The 13,311-nt window shown below is 38.8% G+C and overlaps 1 long non-coding RNA gene across 1 annotated transcript; it reads right to left on the reverse strand.

Moving 5' to 3' along the window:
- Positions 1–4,440: 4,440 nt before the first annotated feature.
- Positions 4,441–13,264, reverse strand: LOC118452106. The gene is made up of 3 exons (XR_004841762.1): positions 13,160–13,264; positions 8,870–8,956; positions 4,441–4,687 (listed from the first exon to the last, which is right to left on the reverse strand). It is a non-coding gene; the product is annotated as an uncharacterized LOC118452106 (long non-coding RNA).
- Between the last annotated feature and the right edge of the window lie 47 nt (positions 13,265–13,311).

Genomic DNA, 13,311 nt, shown 5'->3' on the forward strand with positions numbered 1-13,311 from the left:
TCCTTCCTCCTCACACCGTTCCCCTGCTCCAGCACAGGGTCCCTCCTACGGGATACAGTCCTTCACACTGCTCCAGAGTACGTCCTTCCATGAGGTTCAGACCTTCAAGAACAGACTGCTCCAGCATGCATCCCTCACCGGCTGCAGCTACTGCCAAGAGCCTGCTTATTGCGTGAGCTCTCCATGGGCTGCAGCTTCCCTCAGGGCTGCCAGCCCCTGGGCACCGCACCCCATACATACCACAGCCCCTGCCTCAAGAGATGAAGTGGCACGTGGAAGGGAAAATATATATGTACGACTATCAGGGTAAAGCAAGGCACATATACTTCTCAAATCTCGAAAGGTTTTATTCTGAAAACTAAGCACAAATTCAGTATTTTATTTTTTTTTTTACTGGCCATATATCCTAACTTAACTGTTATTACCTGAATAACAGAGGCAGATGGATACCTGCAGGAACAGTGTTCCCAGGGACAACATGCAGCCGTTGGTAATGACAATGTCATTCTCTCTGAAAGGAACAGGCTAATTGAGAAAGCAGCGACTGCCCACTGTATTTCTAGCCAGGTCAGAAGAGGAAAGCAAACTTAGAAATACAATGAATGAACAATATATAAAGTAAATAGCAGTAACAGCCTGATTTTTTATATAAAGTGATCTCGACAACAAGGTACATACAGTTGCCATCACAGTTAGTTCTAAGAGATTGTACTGATAATGACTCGGTGAGTGCATACCCAGAAGAGTACAAGATGAGGAGAATATCCTGCACCAAGCACTAAATAGAAGCTAGATGTTTTTCAAATTGATGGTTTCATTAAAAAAATATATATATAAAGAAAAGCTGGGAAACTTCACACAGAGACTGCATGCAATCCTGGGAAGAGTGTGGGAGAGTAGTAACGCAGGAATGAATCAAAGCACCTAAAAAGTGGTTTGAGGGCAATGGCTCTTGTCCCAGATATGTAGCTAACATGGCCTCTTCCACTGTCACAGTGGGACTTCCTTGTGAAGGCTACTTGTGATGGTCACTGACCCAAGATCAACTGCTCTAATCTGAATGTTTCAAAAACTGCTGAGGAAACCCAAGAAAAGGCATGCCTGTGCAGAGCCATATTTGCTTAGTCATAGTCTTCCATTGTGTTTCAGTCCTTTACTGTTAGGTTTTCCTTCTAACCTTAGGCTTTACTAATCCAGTTAGTTGAGAGACTAGCATTTAATTTTGTGGCAAATCAAGAGCTTTAACATGCAGGATGATGCTTATTTATCAGACAGGTGACTAACTGTTCAACTCTTTTTTGTCCCCTGAGGTCTGGTAATGAGAGATATTCCTGGTTTTGACTCAAAATTTATCAAAGTTGATCTTCATTTCAATGCTACTACTATGATTTACTGTAAAAACTAATGCCTTCCTGTGCCACCAAAAAAGAATGCAAGCACTACTGAAATCAATGTGTTCACTGTGTTCAGACATTTTCCTGAACAGCGAAAGCTGCAGTATTGGGGATTTACCCGCTGTTTGTCTAATACTGGACAGCTAATTCTATTAATCCCAATAATCCCAAACTATCTTTCAATTGAGAAAATGTTAGAAGAAAACAAATATGAATTCAAAGTTATGAGAAAGTACCTTAGAAATGGATCCAAATGAAGGTTCTGGACAGGGACCAGGGACCTGACGAATCCCTGTACCCCCTATGTGGTGACTAGCAGCACATAAAAAAACACATTTAGGCTGGACCCTCAAACTAAGCCCCCGGCCATTCAAGCAGCCAGATACTGGAATCTGCTTTCAGCAGTGGAGGCAAAAATGATTTCTTATGAATTGGAGCTTCGTGTATGTATGAAAAGGCTTACACTGAATCCCCAACAGCAATAGGAGCCTACGCTGTGATCCAGTGAGTCATGATCCCGGGAAATAACCCAAATCTACATCACTCTCTGTTTCTTTATATTGGGAATTATCCTAACGAAAGAAAGGTATTTTCAGATGAAGCTTTACTGTCTGCTTTTTAAACTATCCAACTGGCATTTTCCATATGCAGACTCTTCTTTTTCACAGCACAGCTAGGTTTAAGACCCACAGTCAGGTATTTCAATTCTCCAGAATTTAGCCATGGGATGAACTGTTAGGAAGACAAGACAAGCCCTTTTGCTTCAGCTTTTAGCTTTGCAGCCTGTACCTGTTTAGCAAAACACTTAAAAAATCATTTCACTTTTATGCATATATGTAGATCTATTTGAACCAAGTGGAGTCTACACCTAAGTGCTTTGCAATTGTCACATCGTAGCTGATACTTCCTATTTTTATGAAGAAGAGACACAAAAAATGGAGTGAGATTAAGAATAGCAGCTTGTTGCTGTATCACGTGCAATAAAATACTTTTTTTATACTGAAGACTTCACACACATTTACATATTAATACTTAAAAGCAAGTTTGTACTGCTATTCATGATTTATTGCTACTTTAGGAGTAGATAGGATTTCTAAATAGACATTGATTAGACTTTGCTCTTAGTGGGAGAAAAAAAGCACACTCAGTTTACAGCCTGCATTAATGTAGGTTATCAATTAAAGGCTCCATTTTTTGGGGTAAAGAACATGTTCTGAACATTTGTTAAACTCTGAAGTATTAAAGTGTTCATCCTAATACAGATAACAGGAAAGACACTGTTGGTTGAGCAACCTGTTTTCCCAGTCTTCAAAATAATGTTTTTATTGCAAAGGTAAACCTTGGTTGCAAATGTCTCATGAAACAAAATCTCTGCCATTCTCTTGTGAGGCTTTAATCAGAAAGTAATTCAGCACACTTGAATGCCTTTGTAATTTTGCTGAATTTTAAATCTAAGTATCACACTGACTAGTCAAAGTTCATAAAAATGTCTGGTTGCATGTGGCCATAAAAGTCTATGTGTAAAAGTAAACTAATCTCTATGATCTTCACTGTAATTCTTGAATAACAAACTCAAATTGAGCCTCTAGAAGTGTTTCTTCAAACTAATCATCGTGGAGACACAGACTGCATCTACTGCATATTGCTCCTTCAAAGGAGAGAGCTTGTTAGAGGTTGTGAGGGCAGTAGGTGCTAAAAGGAAGCCTGAAAATGGACAGCCAGAAGCAAAACAGATCCTAAATGCTGACCAAGGAAACAATGTCCTAAATCAAACAAGTCATATTTGTTTAGTAATAAGGGAGCTGCTAATTGATGGCAATGTTTTACTAATAGTGATGAACTTTTAACTCCTAAGAGTTACTCTGTTCTTACTTGGAGCATGGCTGAAGTTTCCTCTGAATTCAGTTTGTACTCCTGTTGCGGTGGGACACAGTAATACAGAGAGGGCTTTGCCATGGCAGAGAGAAGAAAATGTGCCAGTTGAAAGACCTTGTATTGTTGAAATACCTGTATCAGCACACAGGGCTTCCCGTATGTGTTTCTCTTACAACTGCTATCAATTAGGACTGGAATCCAAATGTACCAGACACTAAATAGAATTACAGAAAAAAGGAAATACACTCCTAAACTGTTGATTGATGTCTATTCACATGCATTACAAAGCAGATCTGGTACTAACGCATGAAATGATGCAGCATGAACAAAGTGACCAAATGGGGCAATGAAGTCAAAAATGGAACATAACAGAGACGAAGCAAACTGTAGAGTCTATGGTTTATAACACAGAATTCTAGTAACAAACCGTACTCTCAGCTCACTGCTAGAACTGGCTGTTCTCAGCATGGTCAGCTATAGTATATCAGATGTAAGCCTCAAGGAAGGACTTGATAAAGCTTTTGTGGAGACTGTGGAGCTGGTTTTCTCCATTCATAAAAGGAAGAAAGAGAGGGATAGCATTTGTAATGGTGAAAGAAGATTAACTGGCTACTTTAGCAGCAGGAAAATGCAATTAAAACTGCAATTAAATTGTACTTTATGTGATATAGGGGACAGAATAATTGTGAATGATCTGAGGTTAAAAACAAACGTCTTCCTGAATCTTGCAGAGCTCTCACTCTAATGAGACCACAAAATGGGAGCAAAAATCAACCATTTTGGTTTAGCTGGTTTATTTTTTCATTAAGTAGCACAAATGACTAAACGACCAACATGATTGCTTTGAAAAGAGTGCAAGAAGATGCTCTATTGTGAGCCTTGTGGAAGACACTGTACTTGAAGAGTCAGTGATCTTGAACAGGCCGTGTCTGCGCTACTGAGACTTGTTATCAATATAGTCTGTAAACTGTTAATACATATTTGGGAAAGGTAAACTATGTGCAGATCAAGGGGTGGAATGTATTGATCCTGACTGGGAAACCACTGTACACTGCAGCTGACTTGAGCAGGAACCACATGGTCAGCATGGCCTTCGGGCTGTTCTGCGCCGTGCCATACACCTCCTTTGGCCAAGGGACGGACCCAGCCCGTGCATGGTGCTGGAGGAGCCTGCAGGCAGCTCTTGCCTGGCACAATTACACCTCTTGCATGGCCCTTACCCTTATCTAACAGCACACAAGTTGTCATGAGAACATCCTTTAGGGATAGAGTTGTTTTCTTGTAAGGAAATAATACATTACCTCAAATGACCAAAAGGGAGAGTTTCTCTATATGGACAGGATCTGCTCTGTACAGGTACCATGGGCAAATCCATCAGGGCTCTATTGGAAGCTGCATGAACACAGGATGCCCAGCATCTGAAGGAATGCAAGATGTTACTCACTATCTATATTCCTCTTCTTTGTCTTTTTGAAGCAGTTATCTTACTATGGCATTTGTTGTTGGGCCTTTCTTATTGTGATCCAGAAAGATCCCTGCACCATCTCTCTCTTACCTCACCCCTTCCCCATTTGCTGAACTATTTCTTGGAAGTCAGAATGGTAAAAAACGTGATTTCATTAGAAGTATTTTGAACTCCACAAAGAAACTTAAGCATAAGTACCAATATATATGATATACTAGAGCATTTTACCTATTTTTTTTTTTTGTGTACAACACAACCTTAAAGTCACCTATGAAAAGTCTAGGAACTTTATGAGGATGGGTATAATAATAATGCTTGAGATAACCAGCACATCAGTATTTTGCAGCTGTTAAAATAATGAAAGCACAGAAACCCAAATAAAGCTCAGCCTATGTGCAAAGATAGGCTAACAGGTTTTTTTTCATGAAAAATTGTCTTATTTAACAAAGAGCATGCTAATAAACAGATGAAAGGTGCTTTGATTGTGAGTGCTGATGATGGTCTTGAACTCAGAAATTATGTTATAAACAAATCTGACCATTAGGAGATTAAAAAGTTACATTTGGTGAAAAGTATTTGCAACGTGAATAAGCACACGGATCAGACTTCTAATTCTTAAGAGTGGTCTTTGTTACTTGTCATGACAATAATGTAAAGGACCTCAAAAAGTAGATTTGCAAATAGTCAATTGATATGTGGGAGTTCCCCAATCACTTGTATGGAAAAAAAATTCATCATACTTTTTTGAAAGCTATCTGGGAAAGTAAATTAAATTAATTGCATATATGAATACACCAATATTTACTGATTTGTTTGATACACACATATCAGACCGACATTTAGATTATTTTCAGAGAACCAATTCTAAGGACTGATTGAAATTTATTCCATCATGAAAAATGATTGAACCAAGTGCTACAAAACCCACTCACAATTAGCACAGTAGCATTTGTTGCCTCAAATAAAAGGAAAATCTTGCAACCTTTAAAAACGTTTGATCCCTGTTTGATTCTACAATACAGTTACTTCTTCATTGTTGGGTTAGAGGCAAAGAACTGACTTGTGGGTAATCTTTCCACTTTTATAGCACATCACAAAGTGAACTCACATATTATAAAGGGAAGTCCCAAACTCATTTTTAACCTTTTGGTTTTTATCTTTGCAACTTCTTGTAATACTGCACCATAATTATGTTAAATGCCTAAATGGGCAGTTTAATTATTTCTTCATCTCCAGAACCCCTGGCAGTATTTGAATTGTGTCCACAAGGATTTTCATTTTGTTGATGTTGACCTGTGACAGATGTACCTGTTTAGAGCTCAGCTTCTGAAAGAATTTTCTATGGAGACAGATATTTCTAGTCACATGGAATTTTTAGCTAAATTTGAGCCTAAGATAATGACATATTGCTAGAAGGTGTTGATGAAATAATTAGTCCTTCAGCAAAAGAACCCAAAACTGTGATTCAAGATCATGGCAATTAGCAATTTTGAGTATTTCATATTAAAAGTACTAAATGCATGCTGCTCTTCTTATTCAATGGCTACTGAATCTTTATTCAAGCAAATTTGATCCAAAAGACAACATCTATGCTCATTCATATGTCATGACAGATAGATAAGTAACCACCTTCTGCCAATTGTCTCTGTAGTTTTTTCTAGTATCATCCAACATACACGTGGAGTGCCAATCATTCATCTCTCTAAATCCTTATTTGTTTTGCTTTAATTACACTTAGGGTGTAACCATTAAATCATTTATTAAGTTGAAGTTGTTACTTAGTCAAAGGAAACAAACCCTAACATTTTACAAAAAGATTCAGTTGAGTCTAAGTGCCTGGTATTTAGTAAAAAAATGAAGAGTACAAGTTTTAGCTTCAGGATTTTGTCTTTGAAATACACACCAAACATTTTTTCTAAATGCTGTTGATCTGCTAAGCTTTGTACACTGCTTACATAACACACTGGATGGCACTTTTTTATTTATCAGATGAAAAAGAAAACTAAATGCCACTGATAACATATTGTTTTAATTTCATCTGGTTTTATATAATTTCTAATGGCAACAGCGATGTTTTGGATTTGAAAAACTGCACTTCACCTTGTTACTTCCCTGTACCTGATAGTTTTCTCATAATCTGGTTTTGCTGGAAGAAAAGGAACAATGACACAACTTACATGTTACATTCTTTGCATCTGTGGAGAGGCAAAGTCTGTAGGAAGAGATAACTTCTTTCTTTAGAACATCTGATACGTGCAGTTGAGAAAAGATAAGTTTTGGACTTACGTTATAAGTTTGACCATACCGCAGATTATACTGCTTTTTTAAAGACAATGTAAGACAGGACTTACTTAACATAGGTCAAATAAAGTTGTCAGTAGCTGGTTCAGTAAAGCAAATACATACCATGATCTTCTTTACAACAAAAAGCTGACACAGCAACTTCACTACTGCCTGCATTACTTCCTGTCTTTACCTGTCTTTACCAAAGCAATCGATTAATAAAAAGATAAACAGTCAAGAAATAGTAAAACAAAGAAGATTGAATAGAAAATGTTAGTGTCTTAAGGGTAGAGTGCTATGCAGTACTGCATCAGGTTTTTCCCCCCCTTTAAAGATTCTAAATTTAAATTCAACTTGCATGTTATTTTGGTAAGATGATATATTTCTCTTTTCATGTTTCTCTGTCCATTGTTTGGTTATTTCTAACAAAAAACCCCACCCCACAACCTAGTCATGATGCATAAAATCTTGAATCGATATTGGTATCATTTGTATGCATGCCAGAACACATTTAGGTTAATTTTGACTCATGCTTAGGCCCTTTTGCCATGTGCCAGCTCATCTGAGATCATTAAAACCAGAATGTATATTTGACTCAAGAAAATTAGGAAGTGAAGGGGAAGGGTAGCCATTTACAATTACCTGAAACAGTATAATAGCCACACTGCCATTTCTGTGCAAAGAAATAAGTATGATGTTTCTTTTAGGCACTGAATTCTTACAGTATGTCTCAAGCTTTTTCCAAGCAAACTGTAGCACTACAACACAATGGTGTGCAATGCATTATTGAACTAAGCTTTAAACAAGGAACACTGAAGGCCACTGGCATTTACATTTCCAGGCTCCTAAGGGGTACTTTTCCTATGAAAAACACTGTTTCTTGGTACACTGTGCAAGAAACTACATGAGAAGCCAAATTCTGTTTTCCAGTATATCCACAGGGCTTCTCTCTCTCACCAGTTCTAGCCATATATTTGTATTCTAGGTTAAAAATGCACCCTAGCTAAATACTTGCAAAGTTTAGCGGTCACCAGCCAGCCAATAAAAGAAAGTAAGGTTTTATATGTAGGAAATTATCTAGATGCATTCATGTAACATTTCACGCATTTGCTAAACAAACAGATGTTCAAATATGACATCTGCCTGAGTTCCATCCTAGAGGTTTTGGAGGAATAAACTGTATCTTAACCTGAACTGAACCTAAAGGCTCGTTGTGATTGTCTTTTCATCCACAATACATGTAGAAACAACAGTACCACTGACATAAAGACATTGGCTTCTTTCTGATATATGTATTTGCTGTGATTTATACCTATGGGTCCTGAATTTTAAGGGTCTGTCATATGAACAGTGGCATGACAACATTCCAGTGTACTCTTTACGAAGTGCAACTGCATTACAACCAAATAAAATGCATTTGATTCTCCAGCAGTAAAACACTGGCTAACTTCTATTTCAGTGTTGTATTTGACTTCTAGACTGGGTTTCCAACTATTCTGGAACATGACAGATTTCTGCCTCCACCCATAAAATCTCCTTTGACCACTAACACTGATTATTTAATTCTTACTTGGGTAATATAGTGACAAAACAAAGTTGGGGGGAGAGAGGGAGAACCAAAAAGCCTTTCCTAAATTTAAGAAATATAGTTAATAGAACTAAAATTTAAGTAATGCCAGAAAACTAAAAAGCCCCAGGAAAATGTCCTACCCGGAAGACTGGCTAAGGCTAACAGCTAACCAGGATTCACACAAAAAAGGGCATATTTCTGGCAGTGCCCGTTAATGCCAAAACACAAGCTACTTCTGAAAATATTTACATAGATAAGCAATGCTACAGAAATGCAACTCACATTGTTAAGAGTTTCTTCAGAGGAACCAATGGTATCTCTGTAATACAATACTGGTGTGACAAGGCTTCTGAGTCTCTAAGTGTGCATCTAGATGAAAAGATACAGGGGAAGGAAGGGAGAAGAAACAGAGTCCCTGGTTAGCAGTGTCCAGTGCAAAATGTACACTCCCAAGCACGCAATTCGGCAGCACCTTTTCATTTCTTATCTGTATGTCCTGTTGGCTCTTCCACGTACCCGTGAAAAGAGGTACGAGTGCTGCATGTAGATAGAAATACTGGCTTGCCTGAAGACAAAGGAAGTGCCTATCTGTGTTTATTACTTAAATTTTTCTTTTCTTTCTCTGATTTTCCACCTTGCAATACCAAAAATATACCCGTGTTAATTTTTTGTTGACTGTTTAATGGTATGACATAGCTAAGAATTCCTTTTGGAGGAATAAACTACCTTGTTCTGAGCTGAACTCAGTGGCTCAGTCTAATTGATTTGATTTCCATCCAAAGCATCTGTAGGGAGAACAGCATTACTGGCTTATAAAGTAATCAGCGTCATTCAGGCATCCATGTGCACATACATGTTGTCAGATTATTATCACAAACCACAGGTTATTATAAGCTTTAGAACTTACAATTATCAACATGTCATTAATTCTTAGAATAATTCCTTATCGCAAAAAGAAATTATCGTAAGAAGATGTACCTTTTTTCTTCAGCATCTAGGAGTCTCTTCACCGACATGTGAATGGAACAAGATTAAATGTAAGCATGCACAAATATTAAATCCTATTTTTGCACAGGGAACTTGGAAACTGTTAAATGCCAAAAGTATACACACTCATGCACATTATGCTATAAATGCCAAAAAACTCCTAAATAGTTGAAAAACAAATGAAATATTCTAGTTCTCTAGCACATTACCAGAAACTGAAAAATGGCACTTCTCTTTTGTTAAAATTTTTCTTTTACCTGACTTACATTTTACTCATCAGAACAAAATTCAGGTTTTCTAGTTATCTGTATGCAGTGGAACAGTAGGGGGAGCTCAATGCTTTTTTCCTGGTAAATCTCACAGAATCATGACTAGTTTCTTAGCATAAGCAGGTATTACTGGAGAAAGTTTTCCCCCATAAACACAAGTTTTGAATATGCAATGTAATTCAAAAGATAGCTAAACTCGTTCTCAGTATCCAACCTAAAATTCAACCACTGGTTCTTCTGAAAATTTCCCAGTCTCTTCAAAGTTGTACATTCATTAAACGTTCTTTACTTTGGAGTAAAAAATTAACTCCTTGCAATCTCTTTAAATATACAACCACCAAAACAAAACCAAAATTTAAGAGTATTTTTATTTAGAATCTATGTAAGGTAATGCAAAGCCACAATTCAAAAGACAGCGGATTAGGAAGCAGGCTAATAGAAACACAACACCCTGACAGCCTGCTTCAATTATTACACCCACACCAGGGTAACAAATAGGTTTTATCCAGATACGTATTTAAACCACCTTGGCACCCTATACAATCCTCTACATAAGTCCAAAGCAGCATTTCGTAAGGGTTGAAAAGCCTCTTTTCTCTGCCTCTTCAGACAAATGAAACCAGTCATGCTACCCTTTTCCCTACTGATGAATTTCCGTAATTCCCTCAAATATTATTACAGATTTGCCAATCTTCCTTAAGAGAACAGAGCACTATATAAATTCAGTGTTAAGTACAGAGGAATTTGACTAATATACAGCAATCACTGTACTACTACCATTAGCTATTTGTCTCAGACATGAGAATTTTCTCTATTTCTGACTAAGTTCAGGTTCACAAATCATCCCATACTGGCGTAGGCAACATACTATCTGACCATCTTATGGTTATAACCAAAGTTATGTAACTAAAGTTACAATTGTAGTTACCAACTGAGGCTTACAATATTTACCACATTTTTACTCCAGTATGTAGCTAAGTGCCTCCATTCCTGCAGAAGTATCAAATAGAAGCCAATTATTTGCTATCTTCTAACTCAGTTTTCTCCACTATTTTAAATACATTTGCAGGAACCCAACTTTCCTCAAGTATTTGCGATGGCTTTACATAACACTTAAGGAGGACCATTTTTTCTTAGTACTACAAGCTTTTCTAATGGATACTCATGTGGAGATGGAAAGATACCTGCAATGTTACTGTACTTCCACTTAAAGGAAGACATTGATTAATCGTTGTCTTAAGATCCTTCTCTGCACTCCCTTTAAAACAATAAAGACTGGAAATGGTCACCTGATGGACTTTTGTTATAATTTTATGAAATTATATATAGCAATAAAAATAATTTAATTGCCCATCCAAAAATGCAATTGACCAGGTCATAATTTTTATCCTTATGTCACTTATCACTCAGATGTTTCCTTTTGTTTTTCATTAAGAGACTTTGTGGTAATGTGCAAAAGATATTGATGCTCCTATTAATACAATATATAAAGCATATACAAAGTACAGGATTCATTACTGAAGCTTCCAAATTCTTGCAGTGAATTTGTGTTTCAATTGCATATTGAAAAGGCAGTTTTAAGAAGTACTTTTACATGAAAGGGAGTATTTATTTTCTGTTCATATTCACTGGAAAAATACCACATTGACTCATGATTTTACATACTCTAACACTATATAGGGAAGTTCTCTGGAAAGAGGTGTTTGCGGTATCCTAGCTGTGAAGTGGCAGTCTGCATTCACAAACAAATTAATTTTTGCATTGAATTTTCTCCATTTACATCTGTTTGTTTCTATGTTTGCTACCTTCTAAGACCACCAGGTGAAAATACAGACATAAACATGAGAGTGCTAAAATGCACTGACCCTTTAAATCTTTTGCTAATGGCAGACTCTCCTTGATTTATGGTGTTGAATGATAGCTGAATCTGTGATGGTAGTGCGTGGCGTCTACTGGAATTGCACCAAGAGTATCCAATTATTATTAACTCTGCTATGGAATTATTCAGGCAGAACAACCGAGAAATGTTTTTTACTTCCGGTGCTGTTGTAGTGGTCATCACTTTATATTTACAGTTGCATAAAGTGCATTCTGTGCTATGAGTATTCAATCCCAGCTGGAACACTTTGCTTGCACTGAAATACAAAAACATTTTTGAAAACCGCAACTCTTACTGCATACCCATCTTTTCAGTAGGCATTGCTCAGGTAATTTAACCAAGGAAATGACACAACGCAAGATGGTAATTTTTCCCTTTACATACTAAACTTTGGTGTAAAGTTGTGAAACGTATTGTGGCGTGCTTTGATTTCAGTTTTGTCTCCCATTATAAAATTATGGCCAATGAGATCGTTATACATAGCTCTTCTGGTGACAACACGTCTTCTAGATACGTTGGACTGCAAAAAAACCACCTCAGCTGATACACCCTTTGGATGATGGAAGGAATTATGAATAACACTTCCCAATGAAATACTAAAAGAACTACCTCTGTCTGGGTACTGCATAACTCTTGTCTCCTTGTCTTGGTGACACAGAAAGAAATAAGGTGGGAATGCTGGCCTACCAGAGTATTCTAGTGGTTAGACTGTTCCCAAGGATGTACGATGAGATATTTGCTGAACAAACTGGAGCCTTCACAGCATTACAGTGCATATGTTGAACATACAAGAACTAACAGCAAACTAACTCAGGAAAAAAAAGAAAAGAAAAAAACAATGAAGAGGAACAGTTCCACGCACAGTTAAGGAGTTCAATCAGCCAGTGAGGGCCAGGGCTGGCAGAGGAGAGGACCGAGAGTGAGACGGCGTGGTGCAGGGGGGGGCATTGCGGGGTGACGGAGGGCAGAAGTCTCCATCTGCCTCTTCTGTCCCACTTGCCTGCACTGTGAGCACCAGGGCCTGCTGCCCACGGCAGCCATCTCTCCCACAGGGGCTGCTGCCCACGGCAGCCACCTCGCCCACCGGGGCTGCTGTGCCCACAGCGGCCACCTTGCCCACCGGGGCTGCTGTGCCCACGGTGGCCATCTCGCCCAGGCTGCTGACCATGGCGGCCACCTCGCCCACCGGGGCTGCTGCGCCCACGGCGGCCATCTCGCCCACCGGGGCTGCTGCCCACGGCGGCCATCTCGCCCACGAAGTGTGCTGCTGACAGGAGCCATCTCACCCACGGCGTCCTAGCAGGGGGCCTCTGTGTCACCCTCGTCCCTGCAGTTGCCATGGGCACCTTCCCTCCCCTTCAGCCTCTGCCTGCCCTCTCCAGCCGGAGGAAGAACAAGCTCGGGACAAGACTTCAACCAGCCCCGAGCTCAACCTACCACGGGTCAGCACGGACATCTGGAGAGGAACAGCAGGCCGCGAGGTGTTATTTTACGGAAAATTTTCTCTCATCCCCGAAGGGCGGTTTCTGGAAGCGGCTGTGTGGCACTGGAGGGCGGCGTGGCGAGGGGCCCTGTTTTCCGGCGCGGCA

The sequence above is a fragment of the Egretta garzetta genome, unplaced genomic scaffold (assembly GCF_000687185.1).
Source record: "Egretta garzetta isolate BGI_Z169 unplaced genomic scaffold, ASM68718v1 scaffold334, whole genome shotgun sequence".
Classification (NCBI taxonomy): domain Eukaryota; kingdom Metazoa; phylum Chordata; class Aves; order Pelecaniformes; family Ardeidae; genus Egretta; species Egretta garzetta.